Genomic DNA, 10,957 nt, shown 5'->3' with positions numbered 1-10,957 from the left:
TTCTAACTAAGCTAGCATGTTTTTCATTTGACCTGCATTATCGGTCACCACTTCTTCAGGACATCCCCAATGACAAATTATATCGTCAAAGAACCATTCACCTAAAGTTCTAGCATTCTCATGTTTTACTGCTCGGGCCTCAGACCACGAAGACAGTGAATCCCTTCCATGGATGATGTATTTACATCCATTAGATGGAATCGACATTTGTCTATTTTGACACTCCTGACATGATCTCACATACCATTCCACGTCTTTATATATGTCAGGCCACCAGAATCATTTCTGCAAGAAATCATTCGTTGCAAAGACTCCTTTGTGTCCTAAACAATCATGTGCATATGCTTTTCTTTTTCCACCACCAATTGTGGTTGATCAGGTTGATCAGTATTCCTATGGTACAATCTTCCTTGGTCGTCCACTTGAAATTTCTTAATCAATCTAATAAATTTAATCCGTTCTTCTTTCGACACTTCACCCAGGACTTCATCTGTCGGGTTTGACAAGTACTTTCCAATTAAAGGAATTAATTCGTCCAATCTATTACCCTCAGAAGATCTATGTGCTTCTGGGTATGGATTGTTTTGTACAAATTCTTCATCGAATGTAGGGAATAAGTTCCTACTGAAAACTTCACATGTCGCGTTTTTGGATTCTAGCATGTGGTTCCTATGAATCTCGTAGCTGTGCTCCTCATCCAGAGCTTCTTGTACATCTAATTCAATATCATCAGCTTCTTGAGCTGTTTCGTATAAGTAACCACTTCTAGGGTCAATTTGATCTTTGAAGTCATCAAATTGATACGGCTCTTCCGTTTCCCCATCTCCCATAATAAAATTAATTGGTTCCCCACCATCCTCGTTGACGTAATCTTCTGGATTTACTTCTGGACGCTTTGTTTGCCATCCACCAGGTGTGATTCGTGATAATCCATCAGGACCATGGGTTGCACCTTTTACATGGATTAATGTAAAGTGATAGTTGCATACATGCGCAATCCAACAGTTTATGGTTGCATTAGGACCACAACTAGGATTGTTTAGCATGCCTTTAATATAACTTGCATCGGTTTCAACTGTTAAACGTCTACATCCATAGACACGATAATAACTAGCTTCCAATGCTAATTTCAAGCCATACAATTCTCTCTTAGATTGCGAGAATCATGCTTCGCATTCATTCAAAGTCATTGATCCAAAGTAATTGAAGAACTTCTTCTTCTCAGACGGATCAATTTGATAGATATACCATCCCACAGCTTTGTAAGAGGTATCCACCGCTAAGTAAACATCCCAATCAAAATTAATTGGTTTCAAAGCTGGACAGTCTCGGATTCCATCCCTTAATTCGTCCATGGCTTTGTCACATTTTTCATTCCATTCAAATGGAACATTACTCGTCAACTTAGTCAAAGGAGCTGCTTTCTTAGCAAAGTTTGCAATGAACATTCTCAATTGACTTGCAGTTTCTAAGAATGCTCGAACCTCGGTCTTATCATGACATGAAGGCCAATCTAGGACTACTTGAGCAATATGTTCTTCTGGCATACTGCCTTCATAGGTACATCTATGTCCTACGACAATTGTTTCTTCACGACAAAGAAATGCTTTGGTTCCACTGAAGGTTCCTCCTGCGTATTTCATTCGCTGTATTACTCTATTCATGTTTTGGAAATGTTCCCAAACAAATTGTCTAATTCCAGGATTCTCTGGAATAGTTTTGTAACCTCCTTCTGGTAATTCATATCGAGTTGATGGTCCTTTTACAGGTACATCATCAATGTAAGGAATTGTTACGTGTGGTATTTCATCTCGTAGAATATATGTCACATCATCATGAAATATAGGCACTGAATTCGTCCACCCCATAGGTAGTTTTACTAACCTATGTGGTCCATACGGCGTTTGAAACGTTGTCATGTCTCTAGACAATTGATCTAATTCTCGTTCATCATATCCAACATATAAATCTAAGGTTCCTCCACAAGATCTTCCACTGAAGGATCTTGCTAGATCTGCAGTTGCAGGAGGTACGCCTGAGTGTTGGATGGTAACCTTATTCAAAGGTTCCAAACTATGTACTAATCGTAGACTCTTGCCATCTTTCTTAATGACACAGAACCATTTCGAACGATAACTAGCATTCGATGGTTCGTATATTCCTGAGTCAATTTTACTTTTAATTATTTTGCACACATCCTCGAAGATACCTGGCGGAATTGGTATATTCCTTTCAACCCACGGTTCATGTGGAATTACAGGTACTTTCACAGGTAGAAAGAATTCATTTTTAAAGGTCCCAGCTTCACTTGGTTCCCAAGCAAAATCTGCTTACTGTTTACACATCATTTCATGCATAAGATTTCTCTCTTGTTTCCACAAAAATCCTTCAGGATGATTCTTATCTATTATTTCTTTCCTTTCTTCCGTATATCTTCCCGTAGGAACAAACGGTTTAGGATGTTTTGACAATTCAGGTAGTTCCAACAACGGATCACCATGAATGTGTCTTTCAATTCCAAATTCATCTGGTAACGTTGCCTTAATAGGATTAACCTTCTTGTCAACAGGTTTGTACTTCGTAAACACTTCTTCTGCATTCAAGTTAATGGGTTTTTCGACTCCTATGGCTTCATTAACCACTTGTTTAATCGTTTTATCTATTAAATTGATAGGAGACCTATCCTGCTGATTCAATTTAATACGTTCTTCAAGTTTATTTGTTGGAGGTTCATTCAATAAGTCTGGCTGAACATTCTCCTTCTTGTCCCGGGCTTTTCCTTTCTTTCATTGCCTCGACTCATATCTTACTTTCTCAAAACTCAGTTGAGATCTTTGAAATGATTCAGTTCCTCTTTTGAGTACTTCATATCGAACCATTCTCTTCCTAGTTCTCTGAGAATTTTTAGGTTTATTCCAATTATCATCTCTGATCGTTTCAGAGGTGTTTTCATTATTACATTGATTCTGTGTGATCTCTGTAGATTCAGGTTTATCGCAATTCTCCCCCAAACTAAAATTTTGTAGTATAGGTTCAACAAATCGCCTCTTCTGACCTTTCCTTCGTATGGGTTTAGGCTTGATCCTTCCATTCTGAAGGAAGAATGACTTTATAGGATTTAAATTGAATTGGTCATTATTCAATTGATCGTCAAATTCACCTAAAACACCATCTCTCCATACACAGAATACTTGTTTATCCCCAATCGTCTTTTGATTAAGGTAACAATCAATTATTTCTTCAGCTTGATCATCTTGAGACTTCAAATGTTCTCTAGATGCAAGAACATATGTTCCGAAAGCTCTTTCTTAGAGAACGTTTCTTGTTCACATCGTTTGTATCCATCTAATACAATATTTTGCCTTTCATCAAAGTGGAAGCTTATAGCGTATTCATCCTCTCCTTGGTCGCTACTCAACTCATCGAGGAATGAAAATTTCCCTTTGAATCATTTTCACCTGTTGATTTTTCATTATCAGGTGGAACATTCTTTGGTTCATTATACCGTGAGGTATTAATTTGATTGTTTCGACCTTTCTGGCCACGAGGATAGGTTCCTACAGCAACCCTCTTGTGTGAGTTCGGATCGCTGATTGTTATCTCGGAATCTCCGTTTCCAAAGGTCTTAATTTCACTTTCCACCAAGACGTCAAAAGGTCTCCCTAATAACACTTGAAATGGAGCTTTATTCTGTACGTGTAGTTGTAGGTACACCGTAACTTCACCAAATTTAAATGGAATATTTCTTGCTAAACCAAGAGTTTGATTTAATTTTCCACTAGCATCTTGCATTCTAATCGTGAATTCTGGATCCCAAGTGATTCCTAGACCTATAGCTATCAATCGGTCTATCACAACAATTTGTGAACCTTGGTCCAATACACTTTCAATCTCTTCATCTCTATTATTGATCTCAGGAGTAACAGCACATAATCCATTGGATTGATTTGCTACTACCACTGGATGATCATTATGATCTTCATATGCCACACTTTGATTAGCAACTATGGCAATGTTCCTTCGTTCATCATCAATGGAAAGGTCTCGTAGAAAACTTTCCACAATATCTTTCTGCACTATAGATCCCACAGGGATGTCATTACGACTTTCAGTCAGGACTTCAAACATATCCGCCTGATCCTGCCACAGATCTTCAATTCTAATGCAAGTATCAATCATCTGTACCCTAGATGGATCATCCAAAATTTCAGTTTCTCCATCTTCGGATAAAGTTGATACGTAGTTATTTGTTTTAGTCCTTGGACGGACTCTTCTATTGCGTATCTTGCACATAATAATCTTTCTGATAGCAGGTGATAAAGCTGCTAACTCTTCCGTACTCAAATCAACTTTAGCATCAAATATCTTCTTCTACACCTGGTCTCGAGACTTCATTCCTAATTTTATAGGCTGGAGTATACCCATGACTATCAATTTGATTCGTCTGGTCTTTTGGTACCTTCGTAGGTGTATTAATCTGAATAGGACGATACGTCCTAGGTTGAACATGATCATATGGTCTATGTTCGCTATTAATTTGATTCATTGGTCTTGACGAAGGAATTAATTTAATAGCATCCTCATCATTAGATTCATCAACGTCTTCAATCGTGACTGAGGGCTTCTTCAAAGGCCAATCTATGGACTTTGGAGCCTCAAATCTCACTGTTTTCTGATTTCCATTGGTCGTTTCAACCAATTTACCTGGTATTAAACCTGGTTTCTTGGGTATATGCATCCCATCAAATACTAATCTTTTCGTATTATCATTAAATTGATTTCGTTTTGCTTTCTCACTTTCCTCCGGAGCTACAGCATTGGATCTTAAAGTTCTCATGGACCGATCCTGCTCCTTCATTGGAGTACTTATTTTTTTCCATTTGAACTATTTTGATTGAACACACGAACATCATCTTCTCGGTGTGCTTCCAAATTCCCAAGTCTATCTGATAGTTCCTCTATTCTTGTGTCATGCCCTGGCTACAACCAGACCAGTCCCAGTACCCACCACACGTTGCCATATGTCCTACCCACCTCCCGTATGTCCTCTGCACCTCCCCAAGTACCACCAGACACCTCCCCAAGTATTTCTGACGCAGCTACCCAAACGTCCTTCACCCCGACACGCGTACGAAAACCCTCTAGCCGATAACCCCTTTAAGTATTAATCTCGATTACCTCCCTCCCTCCGATTAGCTACCTCATGCCTCCAGATGTTCCCTTGTTCACTTCCCGTACCTATTTAAGTAACGCCGCAATGTCCTGAAGCCCCAGCTTGGTATATTTTGAACACACACCCTTTTGCATAGGTCCAGTCCCTGTCCCTTTGTACCTGCTAACCATACGGATTTCTCTTTACTCTCTGTTTCATTACCTCTGTTTCTCTCAACTCTTGTCTATCGTCTCTGTGATCGTCTATACGACCCAATACATGCTTTTACTTTACGTCTAAGCAATCCGAGTGAGTTCCCGAGCTCCCTCGAACAATACTAAAGCTCCCCAACGCCTACCGCCTTGGTGAGCTAACCTCCCCAAACCTCCTCGAGCTCCCTAGCTATTCTATAGGCTTCAGGACCTCGATCTAGGTAACGTCGAAGCTACCCCTCACGTCGAACTACGTACTGCTTCTCCGTTACCACCTCCCACACTCGAGGACGTCCATCCTCAAGCCTAGCCCCCAGGGACCTACCCTCCCTGGCACATCCCTTCTCGGGAGCTTACCACCTCGAGACCCATCTATACATACGACCTACTTGATCCTATATTGACGTTCTAGTGAGTACAACTCCTACTACGCAATATAGTACGGTCCCGCACTCTTCCTTAACCTCCCTACGTCTTAGGGACCTCCCTGGACCTCCTAGGAATCCCTCAAGGGTCATCATCCTGTCGTTCCAGCCACTACTAGGTCATTCCCGTCCTCGGTCGCGGTTCCCGTAGCTCCCTTCGAGCTCCAGCCTGCTCCTAGCACGCTACAACATAAACCTCCACATACCAAAACCTACCCTAAGAGCTATTTTGACCCAGGTCTTACATCTTGTCATCCAAACAGCTAGATTGACATTAGGATTCATCTGCTAGTCCATGACTTTATCATCTTCGTCATCTTCCATGTTTGCAAAATAGGATTCAGCACGATCCTATCCTAAGTCTTTTGCCATTTGTTCAATTTTCTTGTAACAAGGTATGTTTGGATCGTCTCGAGGCATTCTAGCGTTATCTCTTAATTTGTAACGCTTCGAGTCACCTCCTTCAGGCATCATCCAACCTCTTTTTGTAAATTCCAGCAAGTGTGGACATTCATTCATAAAATGATCTATCGACTTGCACAAGAAACATGCCCACTGAGTTCCATTCAAACTTCTCGGTGTCGTATTTCTTTTAAATCTATTAGATTGATTCGAAGGACCACTCGGTGGTATCGAATTAATCATAATGTCCGCTCCTTCTTTGAAGTGTGACTGTAATGACTTCACAGCTCTGATTTCTTTCATATTTGCCTCCATGAGGTCTTTATTCAACGCAACCATCTGCTGTTGCTCTTCCGTCAATTCCCTTGGAATCAAACTTTCTAATTTAATTCCCAGAAGATCTTTAAATTCATCTTCCACTTTGGGTTTCAATGCTTGAAGATAGTTCCTATCTGTCTTGGGAACATCTGCAGCAAACGGCAAATTAATGTGTCCCCTACTAAATGAATTAGGGTTATTAATTGGTCGGCTCGAAGAAGCAATGGAAAGTGTTTGATAGTAGTTATTAAATAAACTCCCAATCATATACTTCTTAGCTGCATTCATTACTTCATCAATCTTAAAAGGATCTTCCTTTCGTCTATCTGACATAGAAGTAACTGATACATCTTTCACAACTGTTTCTAGCACTCCTCTCCTTACTTCGGGAGTCATAGGTGCCAAGAACAATCTTATGGCGTCACTATTTGTAATCATTTTTGGTTCGTTCATCAGCTTTTTCATTTCAGCATCGAAGAGGAGTCTGAAGATTCTCATCTTCTCCTGTTCATCTGCATCAATTGGATTAAATTGATGGACCAATTGTTCAAGCAATAATCTAGATCCTCTTTCATCTCCTACAGATTGCGGAAACATATTCTTCAGATCCTTTTTAAATTGATCCCAATTCGGTTTCTTTACCAAATCAAAGACTCTTAATGCTTGTCTTGTTTTATAAGACGTCCATTCTAAAGCTAATCTCACTTTAGCCTCGTCAGATGTAATTCCTCCATGTTCAAATATGCTTTCAGTAGCTTCGAACCATGGTATCATCTGACTTGGATCAGTTATATCAAATAATGGTGCTGTCTTATACTTTCTTGGAAGTTTTGCATTGGCTTTGTCAATTTCAGCCTTAGCTTCAGCTGACAACACAGGCATTCCATAATTATTGGTAGTCATTTTGACTGGTTCAATTGTATTACTTGTTTGAGAGATAGTCTGATTTAACGTATCTATCAATCTAGTTGATTCAATCGATGTAGAAGATGTTAAAATTGACTCTGGATGTCATGCCCTGACCACAACCAGACCAACCCCAGCACCATCCCACATGCTTCCTTACACCTCTCCAAGACATCCCCGAGGTAGTACGCACCTCCCCAAGACAGGATCACGGGTAATACGCACCTCCCCAAGACTATCCTGACAACCTCCCGACACGCGTACAAAACTCCTTAGCACCAGCCCCATTAAGTACAAATCTTGATCACCTGTCTCCCTTGATTACTGCCTCATGTCCCCTAGGCTCTGATGTTCTTTTGTTCACTTCCCATACCTATTTAAGTAGCTCCGTAACGTCCCCAAGCCCCAGCTTGGTATATTTTGAACACACACCCTTTTGCATAGGTCCAGTCCCTGTCCCTTTGTACCTGCTAACCATACGGATTTCCCTTTACTCTCTGTTTCACTACCTCTGTTTCTCCTTATTCTCGTCTATTGTCTCTCTGATCGCCTATACGATCGAATATACGCTTTTACTTCAAGTCTAAGCCTTCCGAGTGAGTCCCCGAGCTCCCTCGAACATTACTAAAGCTCCCCAATGCCTACACGCTTTGGTGAGCTACCCTTCCCCAAACCTCCCAGAGCTCCCTAGCTACTTCGTAAGCTTCGGGACCTCGATTTAGGTAACGTCGAAGCTACCCCTCACGTTGAACTACGTACTGCTTCTCCGTTACCACCTCCCCCACTTGAGGACGTCCATCCTCAAGCCCAGCCCCCAGGGACCTACCCTCCCTGACATATCCCTTCTCGGGAGCTTATACCCTTGAGACCCAGTTACATATACGACCTACTCAATCCTATATTGACGTTCTAGCGAGTACAACTCCTACTACGCAATATCGTACGGTCTCGTACTCTTCCATAACCTCCCTCCGCCTTAGGGACCTCCCTGGACCTCCTAGGAACCCCCTCAAGGGTCATCATCTCGTCGTTCCAGCCACTACTAGGTCATTCCCGTCCTCGGTCGCGGTTCTCGTAGCTCCCTTCGAGCTCCAGCCTGCTCTTAGCACGCTACAACATAAACCTCCATATACCAAAACCTACCCTAAGACCTATTTTGACCCAGGTCTTACACTGGAGCAATCAATTCAATTATATCTTCTTCAATATCAATCGGATTAATTTCTTTGCTCTTCCTTTTCAGATCGAGATTAGATTTCTTCAAATTCCTCGGTAAAGATGTAAGTCTTCCTTGAGATATAGATGATCCTGTTCCTCTAGAAACAGAACTTCCACGTGATTCTTCTGTCAGTATTTGAGAAGAGGATGGACGACTGGATTTGTTCGTAGGGTTTACTAGGGATGTTCGAGCTGAAGTGCCGAACGTAGATCTCCCAAATACAACTCCTGCTTTACGATATTCTTCCGGTGTCAATACTCCGGCTTTCTCCGAATTCTTCGAAGTACACGGTTTTCCTGATGAACTAATGTTGACAGTTCACAGAAATGGTATCACAAAGATCAACCCACTTCTACTAAATAATCGAATATAATCCAAACAAACGTTCAATTTAATTTATTAAGCTAATTGTAGCTTCAAAACCACCCCTCGCGGTGGGCTCCAGATAACGAGCTTGCCTCGTTTTTGTGTGAAAGAGAAAGGAAGGAATCTAATGGGCACTCCAACCAACCAATCTAATACACAATATGCAAGTTCACTGCTATCAAATTTATTTAATAGCAAGGGGTAGCATTGGCAAAGGTTCTGCAAAGCTTTGAGAGCTAAGTAAGAAGCTTCGATCAATCAATTTGAATCGTTCTAAGGATTCGATATATTCCTTTGATTAAGGTAGGTTCAGCACGATTTGTGCTTTGATTGTATTGATATGGGTATATCAAGAATTGGGGTTTTTGAATCAAAGTAAATTAAAACCGAAACACACAGACCCCTACAGAGGGCTAGAACTATGTGCTGGCACAACCACACAGCGTGATTTGCCCTTAAGACCAATGACTGATCCTAAGTTCGAAGAATACCCAACAACTGGATATACTTCTCGCAGTCACAAGGAGCAGAACACAATGTTCCTATACTCACAAGTGCCGGGCCCAAATGGCTGCTAGCGAAGAGGTTTCAGTCTGGCGGGAGTGTGTCTTTCCTTTTTACGGATTAGCACTGCAACGTCGTCCCAAAATCACTTGTATTCCAGATACATCGGATCGCTATTTATACATACAGAATATAGAATTGCACAGTACAATTAATTTAATACAATAAATGTTCGGAACCGCAAGGAAACTTCTACAATCAGTCAGATACCATTTAATTTGAATCTACAGGTCCTTATTTGGTCCATATTGGTTCCAAGATTCTAGTATACCTCCAAACATAGGTAGGTACTTCAATATTCATTTAATTTAATTGTTTTTAGAGAATGACTCGAATAGTGTTCAACTGTCATCGCTGTTCAACACTTACTTCGATTGTTTGTCACCTTGTCCGGAGGCAAATCAGCTCTCCTCAATTCTAATCCTATCAATCTGATTCATCTGGATTAAACTAATTGCTTCTCTCTTTCAATAGACACCCATTGTGCCTATACTCTATCAAGGGAGTTACGCATAGTATTCATTTAATTGCATTCTTCAATATTTTCTACGTCAGGACTCTTTGACATTCATTTGATATGTCTTCGGAGCCTCGCAGTACTTCGATCGTTCTTCTAGTCATTTTCCTCAACCATGCAACTTGATTGGTCTATTAGACTAAATCGCAGTCTTTTAGATTAATGCATGATCTCATTTTAGAAAGAGTATTTGATAATTCCTAAGTTCTAGAAAGTCATTTTGAGTCAATCCTCAGCTCATGGTCACTTGAGTAAGTTCTTCCAAACTCCTGCCAGTGTAAGGTCCAATAAGAATACCCTTGGTATGTCATACATGAATGGTCATCCTTCGGATGTAGTCTGAGCCTGGTATAATCCTGCTTGACAAACAGGTAGACTGTTATCCGAAGGTAGTATCGGGGATGGGTAAACTAACCAACTTGTGGTAGTATGGGTATATGGTCCCTTCAGCTTATTAGACTGATTCAGTATTGACTTTGACTGTCAATCTGGGTCTCAATTACAGTCCTCTCGATACAAATCTATACGTGAAAATGTCACAATTCACAGCATAGACGTCTAGCCAAAATTTAGGCATATTACCAATGGAGTAGAAGCTCGGGAGGGAGGTCCCGGGAAGTGGAGATAGAGGTGGATGTCCTCAAGCGTTGGAGGTGGTAACGGAGAAGTGGTACATAGTTCGATGTAGGGGATAGCTTCGATGTTAGCTGGATCAAGGTCCCTGAGCTTGTGGAGCACTTGGGGAGCTTGAGGAGGTTTGGGGGAGGTTGGCTCACCAAAACGATAGATGTTTGGGGAGCTTTAGTATTGGTTAAGGGAGCTCAAAGACTCACTCGGATTGCTTAGACGTGAGGTAAAAGCATGTATTGGATTGTT

The sequence above is a fragment of the Lentinula edodes genome (assembly GCF_021015755.1).
Source record: "Lentinula edodes strain Le(Bin) 0899 ss11 chromosome Unknown C8R40scaffold_55, whole genome shotgun sequence".
Lineage (NCBI taxonomy): Eukaryota > Fungi > Basidiomycota > Agaricomycetes > Agaricales > Omphalotaceae > Lentinula > Lentinula edodes.
Note: the sequence above shows the minus strand (reverse complement) of the source record.